Source organism: Panthera pardus, unplaced genomic scaffold (assembly GCF_024362965.1).
Source record: "Panthera pardus isolate Hobbes unplaced genomic scaffold, ASM2436296v1 HiC_scaffold_10, whole genome shotgun sequence".
Classification (NCBI taxonomy): Eukaryota; Metazoa; Chordata; class Mammalia; order Carnivora; family Felidae; genus Panthera; species Panthera pardus.
The window spans coordinates 84,526,899-84,548,021 of record NW_026526655.1 but is presented as its reverse complement, the minus strand read 5'-3'; the positions used below and the strand labels follow the sequence as shown (position 1 = coordinate 84,548,021).

At 39.3% G+C, this 21,123-nt stretch overlaps 1 non-coding gene across 1 annotated transcript; it reads left to right on the top strand.

Moving 5' to 3' along the window:
- The first annotated feature begins 20,662 nt into the window (after nt 1-20,662).
- On the top strand, nt 20,663-20,766 carry LOC128772707 (U6 spliceosomal RNA). Its single transcript, XR_008416870.1, has one exon. It is a non-coding gene; the product is annotated as a U6 spliceosomal RNA (small nuclear RNA).
- Nucleotides 20,767-21,123: the final 357 nt, after the last annotated feature.

The window sequence follows — 21,123 nt, the reverse complement described above, 5'->3', positions numbered from 1 at the left end:
AATTTGCCAGCCTCCAGACACAGTGTTCTTCCTGCAAATCACACGCTCTCTGATAACAAAGAGGAAGAGAAGAGGGAAAGATCTGGATGTTTCCCCCAAACCTGCTTTGCGTACTTGAGACACACACTTTACTGAAAAGTTAACTTTGCTAAAAAAAAATTTTTTTTTTTTTAGTTCTTCAAGATTGATTGCTTCCTGTTATTGTTGAAGATCTGCTTTCTGTGGTCATTTGGTAAATAAATAGCTTTAAAAGGGAAACAAACAGCAGTGTTTTGTTTTTCCACTGCAGAGTTTACATGTTCAGTTTCAGCCACATCATGTACGAATAGCTTAGTGCTTCACATAGTTCTGGGGAACCCAGAATTCTTTGAAGGGGCCTGGCAGGATGTCCTTTGCTATCGCTCACTGAGTCACAGAGCGCAAACGCCTTTTCAAGAGTTCAGGAGTTGTGATTTCAGTCAAGTTCCAGTGGCTCTCGACCACTTCTGCAAATCTGAATGAAGAAGCAGCTACGGGGGCTGTGTGAATTATGATAAAAATGCCTTCTGATGAAGCGCTGAAAGTGGCATTCACGGTGAGCTGAAAAAACTTTACGGTGTCCCTCAAACTTGCAGTCTACAGGGAGCAGTGTATCCTAAGAGACAGGACCGAACCCCCCCAAACACGCACCCTCCCCCTGCCCAGGTAGCAGTGGAACATATTTGTGTTCAATTACAATCTCTGTTCTTTGAGCGTCCCTGCCTCCCGGGGAGCCACCTCTGTGTCTCTGGGAAGGCAGGCCTTCCCCAGAGCATGCTCCTTTCACAAGCACTGTGACAAGATTGTGTGTCGGTTCCAAAGGGTTAATCCCAAAGTGAATTCTTTGCATGTGTAATTTAATACTTCATAACTGCTGAAAATTGGAGTCCACATAATTTATTTTCTTTGGTCGGGCACATTTGCCTCATGCTTGGCCGGGGCTGACTTCAGACAGACACACCTAAAGCTCTCAAGTGTCCCAAGTGGCCCGTGTCAGTTGTACAGAAGGATTGTGGTACTTGGCCCGAGCCCAAGGATTAGGTGTTCCTGAGAAGGTTTTTTTGGCTCTACAAAGCCCTAGGATGTCATGGGAATAGACTGCACTCCCTTTTCCCCCTTGAAGGCCACATATCAACAGGGTATCTAACCACTCAGAGACAGGCTTTACACAAAGGTATACATTAAAATAAATAGAACATGCAACCAGAAAGAACCGAAAGAGAGGGAGGAATTGCTAAGCGGAGACAGGAAACAATTGCTTCATTGTGGAGGCCCCGATCTTAGAAGTGCAGAGTGCGGCTCCATCTACAGGACAATTTGTAAAGCTGGCGCTTGGGGCTTAAAAGACGAAACTTTACATGCCATTTAGAGCCGGCTCGCTCTGCACGGCGGGCTTCACCCAACTCACAAAAATCCCACTTTTGATTGAAAACTAATTGTCCCTCTTTGACGAGAGGGATTGCGAGAGAGCGACACAGAGATAATAAGTAAGAGGGGGAGCTGTTCAAGGGCGCTTTCACTTAGCTTTCTCTTAACTTTGGCAGTAAATATTCTTCTCATCCCCGCAACACTCATTTAATCTCTTTCTCTCCTTTTCAACAACTTCCTCTCATTTGGTTTCCTCTCATTATTCCTCGGCTGGGGAGGGGGCATGTGTGTTTTCCCCATTCAGACGAAATAGAAGGCTGTGTTTGTTTGAACACCATTCTTGTACTTCCTGGCAAGCTCTCCCCTTTAAAGAAGGTTCAGGTTTTTTAGGTTTAAAGGAGCTGAACAACTTTAAAGTAATAATTAAAGCCAACTCTGTATGTGCACATTTTCCTCTTTTTGTCCCCCCTCTATTTAAAAACCTTGCCTGCCAACGCAGCGGCTGCTGTCTAATGCTATTTCAACAGGAGACCTGGGTTTCAGGACAAGATCCAGGCCATAGGGGAGACTTGATGGCTCGGGGAATTAGTAATGGGATTTGGAGCCCTTCATTTCTAGGTCACTGGTTTGAATAGAGCCCAGGTCAGTAATGACTGAAAGTTGTTACCACCCGATGCCTGCTCTTCCCGCACTGATCTGAGGTTGCCCGCCGCTCTGTCCCTGAGTGCCTGTGGCACATCTGTGCTAATGGCATTCATTGACAAGTTGGCTGTTAGAACTTAGGCCTAAATGTGAGGCAGACCACCTCTGCCATGTGCAGAAACAGTGTCCGCGCTCTGTCTGGGCTGCCTCTTCAGGGGATAATACAGAGAGAGAGAGACAGAGACAGAGACAGAGACAGAGAGACAGAGGGAGTTATAAAGCTGTCTTGCTTTTCTGTGATTCGGGGATCTGGTTCCTCTCTCCGCATGCACCCTAAATCTCCTAGGCATTGTATCCTTAGCCACTCAAAGGTCAAGTCCACAGAGCAGGACTGACAGGCCACAGAGGGCCAAGTCGTTAAATACTCCGAATGTGTGTGTTCTGAGAAGACTGTTTTCAAAAACCTGAATTGGGAGCTACTTTTTTTTTTTTTGTCTTCTTTCTTCAATTTCTAGCACCACATAATGATGGCCCTTTTAAAATAATGTTTGCTGGAACCCCAAATTTGTGCTTACTGAAGTCTAGGGGAAAGGGGAGTGTTTGCTAGGCTCATATTAGTAGAGGGTGTGAAAAAGTAATTGCAGCTTTATTTCTTTTCTGTTTTATAAGAGGAGAAATGCTTGCTGCAAGAGAATCAAGACAGGAGTGCAGACTAAAAATTCAAGCACGATATGCTGGTTTGCAGTCCGGCAGGTTCAGCAGAGCCCCTCTCCAGGTTCAGACTGACCTGCCAGGGCAGCTCACTGTGCTTGAAGAGAGGGGAGGACCCGGCCTCCCTGTGGGGACAGGGCTGCTATGCGGAGAGTGGCAGCACCTCTCCCAGCCTGTGCCCACCCAGGGCCCAGGGCACAGCCCACGGGGGCCTGGCTCCCCGCGTCCCTCAGTTTCCCTGCCCTACGTGGAGGTGAGGCCCATCCCCAAGAACCAATCGCATATAACCAATGAAGAAATTCCCATCGCATAAAGACCCATTTATATCAAGCTTATATTTCGATTTCCTTCTCAGACAAGTGGGTTTTAACAGCATTGATTTTTAGTGATAAACCAATTACAGGTGCTTGCCACATTGCAAAGATACCAGATGAGACATTTTAACTCAAGAGTTCAGAAAACACAGCAGGCTGCTCCTACTTGCTGGTTTACAACTTCCCTCTCTATTTTTATTCCTCCTGGATAGCACTGTTTTTTCTTCGCTTGCTTTTCATTTTTATGTTATTTGTGTTTTGCTTCCAAGACTATTTGCCTGTTTTTACTCGTTCATTTTTGTTTTCTTCAGGAAACATGGTCTTCTACATTTTTGCTGGGAAAACGCAAAAACACTGTGGCCAATATAAGGACCTTTATGTTATTTATGCATTTCTCCACTCCCATCAGGCCACCAAGCTCCACTCCTGACTTTGAGGCAGTATGGCAGTAACAGTGATTTCCCAGAGGGTCCCAATCCTTGCCACAGTCCTCACCACCCACACCACCTGCAGGACCTGAGCCAGTGGTTCTTTTTGGGCCACCTACTTTCTGCCTTTTCTTTGAGGACTCCAAGCAGTAACTGATTCTTTTATCCTGAGAATCATGGAATCATGGGGTTGGATGGAACCATAAAGGTCAGCATCTTCACCAATTTCCCTCAGGCTGGAGGTATGAGTTCTACTTGAATACCCCCCTTGAAATGGAGGCCCACCTATTCCAGGCAGCCTATTCCTTATTTATTTAACATCGCATGCCAGTCAGGAAATGGGGCTACATCAGTGAAAAAAAAATCACCTTTATGAACTTTGGAATCAAGTGAAGGGTGGCGGAATATTCAACCCCAAAGTATGCACTCTGGCATGTTGAAGATTTTGAGCCATAGGCACTTGAAAAAGTAAATACAGAAAGATACTGTCCCTGAACTCCCCTATCTGCTTAAAGACAGCTCCTCCAGAAAGAACTCAATGGTCATGAATCCCTCCCCAGGAACGTCCTCAACCAGGGAAGATTGACATTTGTCACAGGAGAGGAGACTAGATGTCAACACAACACCCATGAACTCTATCACAAACCATCATCTCTTTTCATCTGTTCTTCTAGGTCCCATTCATTTTTCCTAAAAATCATTTGCTTTCCCCTAAGAGGCCTACATCCCCCCTTACTTTTCCCTATGAAGATGTGATTAAAGCCTGAATTCTAAGCCACTTCAGAAAGTTACTTTTCCCCTGGAGTCTCCCATGCATACCTGAGGTATACATTAATACACTGGTATGTTTTTCTCTTGTCAAACTGTCTCTTGTTGCACGGATCTCAGCTGAGAACTGAGAAGGGTGGATAGAAAGTTATCTTTCCTCACCAACACAACAGTAGACGAAGAGTCAACAAATAACTGCAAAGGTGCTCAGTGTTGATCAGCCTTGACCACTAACATCTTTCCTAGATTGAACCAAAATTTACATGTTGTTAACACCAACTCATTTCTTTACCTGTCTGCTGAAATTTCACATACTGTTCTTTGTTGATATGATGGCTCTTGAGACCCCTTACTGCACATTTTAGGGATTCTATTTCATTAACCTTTACTGTCCTAAGACTTTGATAGGAGTTGGCTGCTCCACGAATGCCTGGATCCATCAGAAATGTCAGTTTTGTTCATGGTGGCATGACATTGGACGTAGAAGAAGACGTTTTTGTGTCTGAAGTTGCAGTGAGTATTGGCACCCAAACTATCGCTCCCATATTTGGAAAAATAAGTGAGTTCAACTTTGCAAGATTTCAAGGAAGAGAAAATGGTATGGGATACCTGTAGCTATGGCTTGGATTTCCTCCACCCATGTTTCTTTTCTTTTCTTTTCTTTTACCTTTGCTTGTTTAAAATGGTGTGAAATCCCTGATTTTGCAATGTTCCTTATGGAAAAATCTGGTAAGGAACTGGAGAATTTAAAAAGTTGTAATGGCTGTAGTGATTAGTTTTACATATAATTTTAGTAATATTGGAAAGGTACAATAACCCCATAAAAGTGACTGAGTGATGATCTGTAGGGGATAGAGGGACCTTGGGAGGAAAAAAGAACTTTTCAATGTGTACATTTATAATCATTTGATCCTAAGACACTGAATGTATTAACTACTTAGAAATGACATAACCTTGGGGTGCCTGGGTAGCTCAGTCGGTTAAGTGTCTGCCTCTTGATTTTGGCTCAGGTCATGATCTTGCAGTCGTGAGACTGAGTCTCACATCAGGCTTCATGCTGAACATGGAACCTTCTTGGGATTCTCTCACTCTCTCCCTCTCTCTCTGTCCCCTCCCTTGCTCGTGCTCTCTCCCCTTTCTCGCAAAATAAAAATTAAAAAAAAAATTAATGTTTAAAAAAAAGAACTGGCATAAGCTTTAAAATTGATTTTAAAATATTGCCAGTATTTCATTAATGATAAAAACTAAAAATAATAATAACAAAATAAAGAGATTTTTTCCCCCACAGCTTTGAATTTCAAAAGGGTATAATGATATCTTCTTAAGAGGTTAGCAGAACTTTTAAACCTTGCTTATTCAACCAACATCTAACCCAAACTGCTCTCTGGGCAAATAAAATTAATTATACAATTTATTATATAGTTTTAACTCAAAACCATGAAGAAAAGAAATCATAATGAAAAGACAGAAAACCAACTTCTGATCTGCAAGGTAGGATTCCAAGCTTCTACATACTCAGACCGACTTTTTTGGGTTTAAGATGTACACCTCCTGGAAGGACAGATTCAAGGAGGAAAAGGTCCTTGTACACATCTTCCCACTCATGTTCTCTTTTGACTTGCTATGGGATTCCGGATAGAGAAGCATAATTCTGCAAGACTTTTGTGAGATGTTTTATTCATAATGTCAATGTTTAGGGCTAAATGTGTGAGAAATGAAACTTCCCATGTGTATTGTAGGGGCTAGTAACGTGACACTGGGTTCACACTGCCCTGAGTTCTACTCCTGCTTTGACACTTATAAAGCAAGTTGCTTAAATTCTTTAAGCCTTACTTTATTCATTTATAATATGAAGTTGATGACAGTATCTACACATCAGAGTTGTTAGGTAAATGAAATGATACATTTTAGGCCTTTGACAATATGGATGTCACATGCTAATTGCTCAAAAAATGCTAGCTATTATTTTTATGTTACTGCTCAAAATTATAATCCTAATAATAATAATTATTATTATTATATTATCATATATTACTATAATAGTTTTTTACCATCTCAAGTTATAATTCTCCTGTGAAGCATTACATAGTCAGGCTGTGTTCTATTGCTTGCCCCACACCCATCCCTTGTCTTTACATAGTAGCATAACCATGCTGTATGTTTCTGTGGTACTGACCCCACAGTTCTGGAGTACTGACTCCAGATGTACTCTCAGAACCACCACTGGCTAATCTGCATAGTCCAATTTTTTGGCAATAATTATTGTGTCAAGTATGAACATGAGACCCAAGTCTCACCAATAGGATTCAGTTCTGGGGTGTTTTAAGACTTTGTGTTTGTTTGTTTGTTTGTTTTCATTATCTCTTGTCTGGACTTTATATAAAGTAGTTGTAAGTCTGAGGTTACTGTGTGCCACCAGGTATCATTCGTAGAGGTGGGGACCTGGGGCTCCTATGCAGAAGCTGTTCTTCTCTCCTTCTGGGCCCTTCTTGGAGAAGCCAAGGAGATGTGCCTCTTGAAGCCCACCTCTTACCTTCTATACCATGCTCTTGGTACCAAAACCCTGGAATTTTCTGCCAAGCAGCCTTCTGTCAATTTCCAGGGCCTGTAGCAGCCTCTATCCTAGGCTCCATCTTTGTGGAAAGGGGAAGGGACTTCAGGTCAGGGGCCCCCATTTTACACAAGCTGGTAGTGCGTATGTAGCCCTTGCAAGTGTTTGGAACGTGCTTAGGGACACTACTTGATGAAGGTGTCCTTGACGGTGAGGTGAACAAAGAGAAAAGTAGAGTCAAAGAACAAAGAGTTCTGATGAGCTCCTTTTGGTCCTAGATCCAGTTGTGTGTGAAACAAGACTGACCCTTGAGCTATTAAGTTTCTGAATCAATAGGTGAGTTTGGCTGAGTTTTCTGTAACTTAGAGAGTTCTATCTTGAGACACTTTTCCTTGCTACTCCATCCTGAATTGACATTCCTTTATCTGTAACCATGTATCACTTATGATATTCAGAAATTTATTATATTCTTTATTATTGAATTATTGAAGGTAGGAGAGCTTTTCTTTCTCACCTAAATTTCTAAGAACATTTGCAAACTATGAAAAAGGATGGATTTGAGTTCACTTTGAGGTTGCCAACTGCGTGACCATGGATAAGACAGTTAACCTCTCTGATTTGTCTCTTCAGCTATGAAAAAGAAATAAGGCTATTTAAAGTTTTAGGATTGCTAAAGGGATTACATGAGATAATGATTGTAAACAGCCTAGTGCATACTAGGCAGTCAATAAATTCCTTTATCATTTGTTTGAGGGTGGTTGGTGTAGGAATTAAACCCCAACCACTGCTACAACTAGCAGAAACCCAACTGAGCTAACTTAAACAGTACAAGTCTCTCCATAATTTTAGTTGCATTGCAGTATCTCATGGAGAGGGATACAGCTAGGCGTGGGTAAGCTGGTAGCAGGGACTCACAAACCACCTCTTTATACTTTGCTGATCTCCACTCCTTATGCCACTCATTTTGGGGCAGCCTGGCTTTTACTTTTTACTTATTATTTTTTTTTAAGTTGACTCATTTTTTGGTAATCTCTATACCCAACGTGGAGCTCAAACTCATGGCTCTGAGATCAAAAGTCAAGGATCAGATGCTCTTCCAACTGAGCCAGCCAGGGATCCCAGGCTTCTTCTCATTCTCAAGTCTATAGTGAGGTACAATGCCATTAACAGGCCCATTGTTTGCATGTCTTCCTTTCAAGAGAGCATCCAAACTGAGCTGGGATTTCTTATTCTTGTCTCAAATTCCTAGGAGAGATTCTGATTTCCTGAACTTGGACCAATCAAATGTGGCAAGATAAAAAATTATATTAACTTGGCACCTTGTACAGTAATGTAAGGTTGAAATGAAGGGAGGAAAAACTCTCAAAAAGATAAGGGGAGAGGATTCCATTGAATAAGAGATAGCAAAGCAATTGACATTGAGCTCCAGGGATAGTTTTGTCAAAATTATTCTGAATTCTCTCCATGTGAACAAAATGTTGAATGCACGTTAGCATACCTTCCATAAATGTCTGACTAATTATTTCCTCCATGTACCTCTAGAATAGAACTACAAACAGAGGGTCTGGGTGGTTTTCTATTATTACATAGCAGAGGAAAACAATCAACCATGAGACCTGACCTCTCAGTTCCTTAACCTGATCCCGAGAATCTTTAACTCAAATATTTATCAAGGCTCCTTCTTTAAAAGTGACCATGTCAATCTTTGGTATATGGCTGTTATAATGTTGATATGGACACATTATGTATGAAAAATGGTTAGCTCAACATTTGCAGTGTCTGATTTTCACGCATTAATAATCTGACCATTTAATTAAAATATAATGCCAGAGGGTCCCAATCCACAACGCAGAATGACCTAGAGAATGTCCTGTCATTGAGAGGTAGAGAGAGAATAGGAAGAAACAGCTCAGGGACAGGTTGGCTACTTTTATGTCTGTGTGTGACTTAATATAACTAAAATCTAAGTGTATCCGAACCCAGGGCTCCCACCTGGTAGGATTTTTAGCTTTGCATATGCTGTTTATTTTTTATGTGTTCCTTTGGGATCCATGGGCGGTGAGTGTGTGGCAATGGGATGGAAATACACAAACTTCAGGTGGAAGTAATTGGCACGTCTTCACCTTCTGAAAAGAGGCCATCATCTCAATGCCCCAGACAGACCTGCCCTCTGAAGGCTGATGTCTAGGCCAGTGAAACCCAGAGAGCGTACCTCACAAGAGGGACATGCTAGCTCAGAAACTTAAAATGAAAAGTTTTCATGTTCAGCTCCCTCCTTACTTTACAAAGACCCTTATCAGAAAAGCATACTAAATTGGAATTAGTGAGTGAGTGATGCAGGTCTCTAAAGCCCAGGGACTGGAAGAGAAGATTTCTTAATTACACCAGCAGGGGCTTGGTTTCTATTCTTAGTGCAGATGGGTAATGTGCTTATGTTTGTGATGTGTCCTGTTTCTGTATCAGCAGGGCCAGGCTTCAATTTACTGTGAGATAGAGGGAGTAAGTGGAGGGTCTCTCAAGTTTGGTCTTTTCCCTAAATGAATTAATGCAGCCTTTTCATAAACAACATACCCATGTAAGTCTTAACTGTGCTATGTCATAGGCCAATCAGATTGAAATATACTAATAACGTGCAGTTATTAAAAGAAAGGGTACCTTAATAGGAATTTGAAAATCTCTTTATTTCCTATACATTGAATCTCACTACACATCCCTCATTGAAAGTAATTCAGGTTGGAGCTTTCAGACTACCTGGAGGGAGAAGCAAGAGTCACTTGTAGAATATCCGTACCACAGAAAGTTTCTGGCAGAAGTCCATCTCTGAAAATGGGAAATCTCAGTGTGTCCTCCTTTGCCAACATGAGCACCAACTATGTGATTATTTTTCAGAAAGGAAGGGCTATGTTAAGAGGCAGTTTCTACCAATCTCTCTTTCTGTGCCTAAAAGTTGAGTTATTTGTTCTGAACTACTGTGAATCCTTGTATGAGCCCATGTCCTTGTGATATTGTTTGATTTATAACTTTTGGCTACCTCTAAGGTTCTAAAAAGCACAACAAAGCATAGTTTAGTGAGAAAATACATATTTCCTTCGAATAGAAATAGTTGGTGAATTTTAAAAATAAAAGTGCCCAAATCTTTTAACTTGTTAAATTATTCAGTCTAGGGTGCCTGGGTAGCTCAGCTGGTTAAGCGTCCAACTTTGACTCAGGTCATGATCTCACGGTTCATGAGTTCAAACCCCACATCGGGTTCTGTGCTGTCAGTATAGAGCCCTCTTTGGATCTCTGTCCCCTTCTCTCTCTCTGTCCCTCCCCTGCTGGCTTTCTCTTTCTGTCTCTCTCAAACATAAACACTTAAAACATATTCAGTTTAAAAGTACTGAAATGACCTACAATGAGGCAAAAATAAACAGCTTAGCTTCATGAAGTTGATGAACACTATTCAAAAACTTCATTCCAATCCCAAGCCATTTATTTCCAATCACTAAAATATCTAACTCATGTGGCAATATTCTTCTGTAAAAAAAAAAAAAAAAAAAAAAAGAAAGAAAAAAAAAACATTCAGATTCTTACCCATTTTCTGATCATCCTACTAAGGTAAGGAAGAAGAAGCCATGAATCCTTACAACAAAACAAAGCAAAATCTCATCTTTTTGGTAATACTGATGAATTTTGCCAAAGTGGGATTAAGGCAAGAAGGTTGTTTCTTGGCATGAGAATCCTGGAAGGAAAACGAGGCTGAAACTTAGCATCGTTGCATTCATATCTGGTCAAGCTGCCTTATCACAATTCAAACTTTCATGCTGGGAAACTGTTCTTTCTTTGGTACCTTTTCTGCCAGAATTCAACTCTAACAACAAAAGTTTATAAACAATGAAAATTCCAGCTGGTTGACATCAGCGTCACGAAGCTTTCTCTTCACACTGATACAAATATTTACCCTGAGCTCTGGCAAAGCTTTCCTTGCCCATGTCACCCTTAATCATACATTTTTCCTTGATTGAGTTATGCTTTCCAGTACGTGATTTGCTCTGGTTTACTTTTTAACACATCCCAGAGGCTTCATCAAAATCAACTCTGGGCAGGCCATGTCATTTGGTAGCTGCCAAACATGTTATTGAGAAGGAACTTGGCAAATATCAAAACAGCCTTTTCTAACGGCTCTAATAAATGTGTTTGTTCTTTTGACCGCCATTTACTTTTTGGGTCCCTCATATCCATGCACAGATGCGCCAAGAAAGTAAGCAGAGATGTACTTCATTCCCTCTAATCCATTCCCTGGAGACAACGTGCTGATGGCTCTTCCAGGCACCTTATTGCAAAGAAGTTGAAAACCTAAAAGGTTTCATCAATGACTCTTTATTTCCTTCAAGAAGACACAGGGTTATTTTCTAAAGGTTAAAACAACAGATTGATGTACTCTGTAACTGTAGTAAAGTCGGCTTGAACAAATATTTGCCACACCAAAGTGACTTGTGGAGGGATTAGCACAAAATATTGCAAATATTTCTATAAAGCTTCCCTTGCCAAAATAAAATGTTTGGGTTCTCTGCGCTGAATGCTTGCAAAATCCTCGCAGAGTGCATTAACAGGGCAGAATTCAGGGGCACTTTTTCTCAAAACAGGTGATGCTGTTACCTGGAAGACACGTAAATAATTACTTTAATTTCATCAGTTTACACTTACCTTGCATATATGTTTCAGAAAAATCTGGTCGTTATACAAAAACTTTATATGCACCAGGCGTCACCACACTACCTTCTTTGGAAATAACATGAAGTCAGCTGTGCAAGCAAGCACTCCTTTCTTCTGCCTGGACCAGTTTAAAAAAAAGAAATCTCAAAAATGAGATGGAAGTCCCACCTCTGGGGCATTCAGAGTCATTATTTCTGTTATTGTTGTTTTTCTTGCACACCTCAGGGGATATGCGTGCACGCACACAACACACGCACATTCACTTATACACACGATAATCTATACTTTACCTAGCGAGTTTTACCCTTGCCATTTGCCAGCCTTCAGATTTATCTGACCAGCTGGAGATGTGTATTTGCTTGAACATATTGAAAATGCAGTGATTTGTAACAAAAATCTACCTACTGTGATCATTAATACATAAACATATTTCAAGACCATGGTAAATAATTATTATACGCTAAGGTGTGACCCACATATTTGAGAACTTGGAATTTAATAAGATATTCTCCTCAGTTCTTTAGTAAAAGTAGTAGCAATTTCTTGCTCATGGAAGCCCATTATTAATTCTTTTGTACCACAAGGAGTCCATTCTGTGTAGAGAAAATGAAAAGAAAAAGCTCTGTATAGGCCCGAAGGAGTTAGAGCAATTTCCCAAATTCCTAACCTGACCTGTTCACAAAAATACAGGAAAGGAAACAGCATGTGCCAGTCCCTTTGTTAAAGACTAATTTCTATCAGAGTGAAAGGTAGAAATTATCCCCACTCTACAGGCAAAGGTCAGAAGATTCAGGAAGTTCCACTAACTTGCTCAAGGTAATTTAACTAGCAAATGCAGATGAGATTCAAACCTAGTTGCGTTTGACAAAGAGGCCCTATTATTTGTTTATGTCAGTTTGTGTGCCCCACCACATCGACCCAGAGGGCATGCAGCCCCATGTGCACAGTTCTGTGACTGGCCAAAGCCACTGGGGAGGTTTAACTCAAACCCATAACCCCAGTTAGGGATAAGCCTCACATATCTATTGGAATCCATTATGATGTTCAATTTGTGAGGATTTACTTGGAAATAAATTTCAAAATGGGGAACGTTTTGCTTTATGTCTGTGCTCTCTGCAACTCCAGAATTCTGAAGAGAGCTATGTCAGGAGCTCCTGTTACAGATAATACGATGGCTGAAGAGGTGAATCTGGACCCCTGACACAGGCCCTCCCCTAAATTTTTCTGATCTTTTTTGATATATTAGGCATTTGCCTATGGTTTTGTTTAAGTAAAGGTTTATACTACCAAAAAATAATATTTTAAACCCGAGAATTCTTATGACTCAGATCTTTGGGCATGTAATTCTTTCTGATGTAGACCATGACTTTCAGAAAGCTGTAATTTTTGCATTGTCATCTAAAGACTCATACAGCCTAGTTAGCAGTAAGACTAGTGCTCCATGTAAACCTGGTTTATGTTCAACTTTCCAAATTGTAAGGGAGTATGACTTAGCAATTATATATATTTATGCTCCAGTTAGCAAAATAGATGTATCCTGAAAATAATTTGTATAAATTTGCTTTCATCTACACCAGTGAGATTACCTGTCTAAAGGACCCTATTAATAACTGGAAGGATAGTTTTCTATACATTTGGATTTGTACAGATTATATGCAGATGTAGCCAGCAAGACAGCAGTTCTGCCTTTGACTTTAACCTAACAAAGTCTATTGTGAAGAGGGAAATACTGTTTTTGTGATATGAGTTCTTTTCAGAATTGTTCAGGGCAATGTTTACATCATGAGGCTATATCTGGTTAGACCTATTGAACCAGAACTTCCAGGAGCGGGGAGCAGACATCTGTACTGTAAAATCATGCCCAGGAGGTCTTGAGTAATCAATCAGATTTGAAATCACTGTTTTGGCCTATTATATTTTCAGACTTGAAAAGCTGGCCCCCTCCCAAGGAGTCTATTTCATCTTTGTATAGAGTTTTCTAATTCTCCTACGCACCCCTTACGCCAACCTGAGTCAAATGCTTTCTTTGCAGGCACAAGAAAAGGGAGACTGTGAAGAGGAAAGCAGAATGGCCACACTGTTGCCATTTCCATAACCTTCTATATTAATGTTATGTCAGCCATTGACTCTTTCCTCGCTCATTGCTGCATTAAAATGTCTCGCTCACCTTAATGTCTCCAGCCCTTTACCTGGCACACCTTAGGTGCTCAGCATTTGTGTTGCTACAAAAAAATAATTAATGAGGGCATGATCCAAGTTCAGTGGTAAGAAACTCTCACCGGCCATCCAGTTTTTTCTTCTTTTCCTTTAACCCAGTTGCTTCTTAATTTTTAAAGATAAATTTATCTTGTTTCTCTTTAGGTTCCTCGGTAACATTTTGCTTTCTTCTCCCAACTCCACTTCTGGTATCTCTCCATAGCCCCCATTTCTTAATGATTCCCTTCTTGATCTTCTCTCACAGGCACAGCCAATCGATCCTTCATCCTGTCCTCAACTTCCCAGAAGACTATGAGTCCTTAGAGTATAGGAGCTCCCTGATGCTGCTCCCAGACCGTGACCCATGCTGGCAAAGCTTCTGCTCCCATGTGGCTGCATGTTTCATGAGGAGAGCTACTAAAATGCAGGCAAGCACAAAGTCTTAATTGCTTGCTAGTGGGCACTCAGCCAACATGCTGTTAGCAGAATGAAACCCAATCTTAAAGAAAAAGTGCTGAACCCCTGCTCTGGATCACCCAGCCCCATATGGAATGCACGTGTTTTTGGAGGAGATTTAGGCATGAAGATCTTTTTTTCCACTCTTTTGCATGGGGCTGTCAATCTATGGGTTGCTAAAACATTTTATTCTTAATGTAATAACCCTGTCTGCAGACAACTTTAAGAAGCAACTCAGTACTTCCTCTCCCAACTTATGACATCGGAAATTAATATATTCTCAAATTTGTGTTCCTTTCTGCAAACATTAGTTTCAGTGTTCTTTGCAACAAAGTTGTTACTTTTAAGAATGTCTACATTGACATTTTGAGATTGTCACTGCCTGGTTCTGATGATTTGACAAATATTTAGTCTTTGCTAATTAATCTCTCTAAAACTCAGTTTACTTATCTTTATAAGGACAAAATATATATTAATACCTTCCTGTTATGGTGCTTGTGAGGATTCCATGAGATTAAAACTCTTGCCAGTGCCTGGGACAAAGAAAATGTCCAGTAAATGTTGACTGTTAATATTGTTAGTAAAAATAATAGTCTAGTTGGGGTGCCTGGGTGGCTCAGTTGGTTAGGCGACCAACTTCAGCTCAGGTCATGATTTCACAGTTCGTGAGTTCGAGCCCCGCATTGGGCTCTGTGCTGACAGCTCAGAGTCTGGAGACTGCTTTGGGTTCTGTGTCTCCCCCTCTCTCCACCTCTCCCCTGCTCACACGCTGTGTCTGTCTCTCAATAATAAATAAACATTAAAAATTTTTTTTTTAATAATAGTCTAATAGTTTTCTCATTGTAAAAGCAGCTCAATACATAGCATAAAATATTAACACATGCATTTTGGTGTTTGGGGGCTTCAGCCTTTTTTTGTTTTGTTTTGTTTTATTTTGTTTTGTTTTGTTTTGTTTTATTGTTCATGTCCAGGATTACATTTTGATATATTCTTACTGTGTCCTTTTTCCTAAAGAGATTAAAAACCTTTCTTCCCATTACAAGTAACAAAAAACAGGCAAGGAAGATAAAGAGAAATAATGGTCCCTAGACTTCCCCTTTAAATTTTAATATCACAATGCTAGGCTCCAAACCTTTCGTTCTGTATTCCTCTCTAAATCCTAGAATACTGCAAATTTCCCATCACTGTTAAATGATTAAGATGAGGTCAGTATGAACTTTATTAAGTCCTATAGTACTTCAGAAATGGGACATTCAAATTAATGGCTAAAACTTAGACAGTAAAGGTAAATTTGCCTTTCCATTTGAATAACATTTCCCTCCCCAAAGCTTGTAATAATCCTTTGTCACGCATGGGTCTGGAAAGGATTGTTCTGAATGGCCCAGAGCTGTACCACCAGTATCAAGGTCCTCATTCACATCTTTCTTAGGTGTTTTAGAATGCCTTAATGAGAATAGGATACCTGGTAGACCACTTTTGTATTCCAGATAATGCTGCTAGGGTAGCATTAAGATTATACTCTTCCTAGGATGTGTTTTCCATGTGCTATAATACTAAATTACAACTCCAGAGAAGGAATGCCAGTGGTTTCTGTTGTCAGTTTCTATAATATTAATCTATTTGTTGACATATCAGTTTCTAGCACAGAAAGACCTCTCCCAGAACTCTCATTAATATCAGCAATTTATACATATAAGTACTACATCCAACATTAAAAATTACCTTTGTCATTTCCTTGGTAAACATTAAGAGCCAGATTTGATGAGAAAGACATCATCCATATGGTAATTTGATATCTTTGAAAATCAGGGAAGGCCATTTAAATTGCTAAGTTCAATAAAATGCCATTAAAGATATTTTATTCCCTTTCTCCCCAACCAATTCTGAACCCAGGAAAGGGTTACCAAGAAAGCTTGAATAGTGTCTTGTTTAACTTTAAATCAGATATGGCTCCATTTATTTCTTCAAAAAATGGTAAGAATTAATTAATATTAATCTATAATCACATTGATGGAAAAATTAATGGAAATTTTAATAAAAATATAACCTTAACAGGATTTGAAGTTGTCCTTTAGAATACAAAGCCAACACTTTATCCACCAAGCAACTGGTCCTCTGCTACCAGCTGATGAAATTATAAAAATCAACTGCAGGATGATTCTTCTTTTGTTCTCTATGCAAAAAGAAACGTTTTTGAAAACTACAAAAAAAAGACATTAAAAATTAAAATAAGCATAGAAATTGACCAAGCCTATTCAATGTAGAATGTATATTTATTTGGGGTATTAAGGTGCTTGTTCACCCAAACAGATCTTATTCTCTCTCCTAACCCATCAGGGCTTTGGTTTATATTTTTTACATTTTAGTTTCCAAGAAGACTGGATAATCCTAAATAAACAGGTCAAATTATGTTGGGTAACTGAAGTCCAGAGAACTATAAAATGACAGCTTAGTCTTTGGCACATTAAATAATTTTGAATAAGGAGAAATGACATATATTCCGAAAGTTGGTTCAATATTAAAATTATAATGTTAAACAAGTATTTCCTGAATATAGTCATACTAATTTTCTCTATTTACTAAATGCTATATAGTACTGAGCCAGCTAACCCATACATAGTGGTCACTTACTAGGAACTTACAGATGAGTGAAAGTTTTACCTTTTTCACTATTTATTTAATATTTGTAACATTAGATACTGTATTATTAAAAACAATACAATGGTATCTAAAATATAGAATATTATTTTTGCCATTGTATTTAGTTAGTTCTTACCAATATTTCAGTGCCAATACTGAAAGTTAAAAGCTACTTTTTCTGGCATTATATCATTCAGAGATCCATATCAGAAGGCACTTCTTCATAGCTACATAATTACAGAAAAATAGCTTTATAGCAATAACTTTAAAGCAAACAAAATATCCTGAAAACCTTTTTAAATTATCAAAGAAAGAACTAAGATGAGAAAAACATAATGATGAGTACACTTTGATTATATTCTAGCAATTTGAAAATTGATAATTTATGTATATATGGTTACTCTCTGAAAAGCCTAATTTTCGATTAACTAAGACAATGAATCCCTGACTACACCTAATGACAGAATTGACAGTTCTAGCATGATAATTAGACCCGCTGGTGGACAGTCAAAGTGAAGCAGAAGCAAAGATTCTGACTTCTTTTCTGCTTATTTTTACAATTCAAGTCATGTTTACAATCAGTGATGTGGTAAATAATCTTGTCTTATTCTTCCTTTCAACTACCTGATTTCTTGGAAACAGTGTCTATTCCAAAAGCGTAAGGAGATGAGAAATGAAACTGAAAATCCCACTGATTTTAGAAGGGAGCAGCTTTTGTCATGAAGGATTCCTCAGTTTAAATATTTTCCCTAACAGTAGGCAGGGATTCACCTAGAGCTGGAGGCCTCCAGGAAGTCTGTGACCCAATGGAGACTTCTAGGAGCCAATTCCCCTCCTCAATAAACACTCTTAAATATACCCCCTTATAGGGGCACCTGGGTGGCTCAGTCGGTTAAGTGTCCGACTTCAGCTCAGATCATGATCTCGTGGCTCATGAGTTTGAGCACCGAGTCAGGCTCTGTGCTCACAGCCCAGAGTGTGGAGCCTACTTCAGATTCTGTGTCTCCTTCTCTCTCTGCCCCTCTCCTGCTCACATGCTCTCTCCCTCTCTCTCTCTCTCTCTCTCTCAAAAAAAACAAACATTAAAATTTTTTTTAATGTCCCCCTGTATTATTTGACTCAATATTTCTCATTTTATTTTCTTGCTGTCAATATAAAATGTGTGAAATAATACTGCAGATACAAAATTCCTACCTACTCTAGCCATTACTGAAGGTAAAACGGAACAAACGAATAAACATAAATGAAGTATACTCTGAGAAAAAAATGTACATCTTCTATCTGGAGACTGATTAAACTCTGATATTGACAAAGCCAAGCCACATAATTTAATCAGTTCAAAGAGTATGTGTGTGTTCAAGAGTTCATTCCCTGCAAAGAGACATTGTTGGTTGTCACAACTCTCTGGGGTTTGGGTACTGGCTTCTAGTCAATAGAGGTCAACAATACCGTTAAACATCCCGCAGTACACAGGAGAGCCCCACACAAGAATGATCCAACAAAAAAGATCAATACCACTGAGGTTAGAAACCCTGCCTCGGACCCAGTGAAATTTGGCTAAATCCCACTTAATGTAAGTCATCTTCAATTTTCCATCCCATTTATTTTTCTCCTAGATTCAAATGAATCAAAGAATATATGGTACAATATACTTCTCTGAAATGAAAGAACTTATGCACTGCTTATTTTGAATGTAAGATTGCTGTGCCTAAGAGTACACAAAAATAACAGGAAGAGTTGTTCAGTGTTTGCTACTGTCAGCACTCTACCACAGATACCCCATCTGGTGCAGTCTGATATGGATAATAACGGTGGAGTGTTCTTGCTGTCTTGACTGTAGTCATTACTGTGATGTTATTTTAGGACTAAGTAGTGTTTGCCCATTGGACCATAAAAGTGTGTCCTGTAAATACAGGTTTTAGAACACACAATAGTCTGTCCATGTGTAGAAATATGCGCAGAAAAACACCTCATAAAATGCTTTTTAATAGTATTTGTTGGGCATGTGAAGTAATTCCTTTTCAAAGTGAAATCACTTGGAAAAAAGGGGGCTCCTCTTTCCAAAGACCCCGTAAGTAATTATGCTGCATTATACATCATTCATATGTCAATGCAAATTTTGTTTTTAAATGGAAGGAGTTTTGAATGACACAGTACCAAGCAAATGTCCAACATTAACCAAACCTTTTATTTATTTATTTATTCTCACCTGACTTGCTCTTTGAAATTGAATTGGGGGTAGGGGGTTAGTATTTATGTCGCCAGCAACCTCATATTTGACACACCATCCTAGAATTAAATTCTGAACACCAAAATATCTCACAGGAAAGAAATTACAAATGACAACAACCTTCAAAAATATCCTTAACTACAGCTGAGGCACTTTGCTCAGTAGGTATTATACTTATGTTGACAGTAAAAACTAAAATGGGAAATCTAAAGGGCCAAAATAGTATTTAGAAATTCTATACTTTGAATCATACATAGAGTTGTATACTTAGAAGTGTTGTGATTATGTTGCTGGAAATATATACTGTGTTGAGGTTTTTCCTCCATCTCTTAACAATGATGAACATTTTCTTATTGAGATCAATTTATAATAATGACAGTTAGAGAGTAAAATTTATAGTTATATAAAATGAAACTGTCCAGATTGAACGGAGTGACTTGATGATACACAGAACAATCAGAGTTATTAAAATGGTGGGTCGCCTGTAGACCCTCAGATGCTTCTCAAAACAAATCATCCTGACAGGAAGAAAATTTTACAAAATGAAGCTTATGTGCCTTCTGCTATTTACAGACATGTTAAACTCGAGGAACAACTCTAGAGAATTATTGGAATGTGATTCTTCAAAAATAAAATGCCAAATATTTGTGAATGCTGTATTCTACTCAGATTTTATTTAATTCCAATATTTTAAGAAATGTGCGTGGAAGAGATATAGACAGATGATAGACGATAGATAAATAGATAGATAATAGACAGGACGTTTTGCTTTTTTTCCAAATTCCCTCCATCATTTTTTTTAACGTTTTATTTATTTTTGAGACAGGGAGAGACAGAGCATGAACAGGGGAGGGTCAGAGAGAGGGAGATACAGAATCTGAAACAGGCTCCAGGCTCTGAGCTGTCAGCACAGAGCCCGATGCGGGTCTCGAACTCACGGACCGCAAGATCATGACCTGAGCTGAAGTTTAACCAACTGAGCCACCCAGGCGCCCCTCCCTCCATCATTTAAAAGATAGTTAAACCTGGGGCGCCTGGGTGGCGCAGTCGGTTAAGCGTCCGACTTCAGCCAGCTCACGATCTCGCGGTCCGTGAGTTCGAGCCCCGCGTCAGGCTCTGGGCTGATGGCTCGGAGCCTGGAGCCTGTTTCCGATTCTGTGTCTCCCTCTCTCTCTGCCCCTCCCCCGTTCATGCTCTGTCTCTCTCTGTCCCAAAAATAAATAAAAAAAAAAAACGTTGAAAAAAAAAAAAATTAAAAGATAGTTAAACCTATTCTAGTAAGAGTCAGTTTTACATTTGACTTCATTAACAAATATTTAGGTCAAACCAGCAACAGCTTCAAATTCATTCCTCAGTTCTCTTCTGTAAGTTTCTAAATTGAAAAGAAAAAGGGATAAAAATATCATTGTATCTGTGCAGTGACATATTCCTAGTTTTAAGAAACATTGACCAGTTTCATCCATTTGTATAAAATGCCTAAATTTTCAGTTCTTTGACACTGCCACACAAGAAAATATCACTATAAGAATTTGACCTGAGACCTATTCAATAATATGATAGTTTACATGTCTCTGAATGGATCTTCCATTAAAGAAAAATAGCAACCAGTGAGAGCAGAGATGGTGAATTCTAAAGCAAGACTGTTGTGCTCACTTCGGCAGCACATATACCGAAATTGGAAAGATGCAGAAATTAGCATGGCCCCTGCGCAAGGGTGACACGCTAAAGCAAGGCTGTCGCATTGAATTTTCAGGCTGCAGGGTACTGCCTGTGCATCCTTAGACAAGTTAAGTAATGACCTGTGGTTGAGTTTCCTCATCTCTAAATGGTGATAATAAGAGTCACTTCCTCATAGGATTTTACAAGGGTTAAATGCTTTAATATGCATGAAGACTTTAAAACAGCGCCCCACGTATAGTAACACCGTGTAAGAATTACCTATTTTTGAAAATATCTTTAAGATTCTTTCTTCACTTGAAAAATAACTGTATGAGCCTTGACTAGAGCTATAATTTGTTCCTTGGGTATTCGTTATGGGTACCACAGTAAGTAACCTCAGGCAACCTGATGTTTAGATGCGAACATTTTCCACTAAACTAGTAAAAG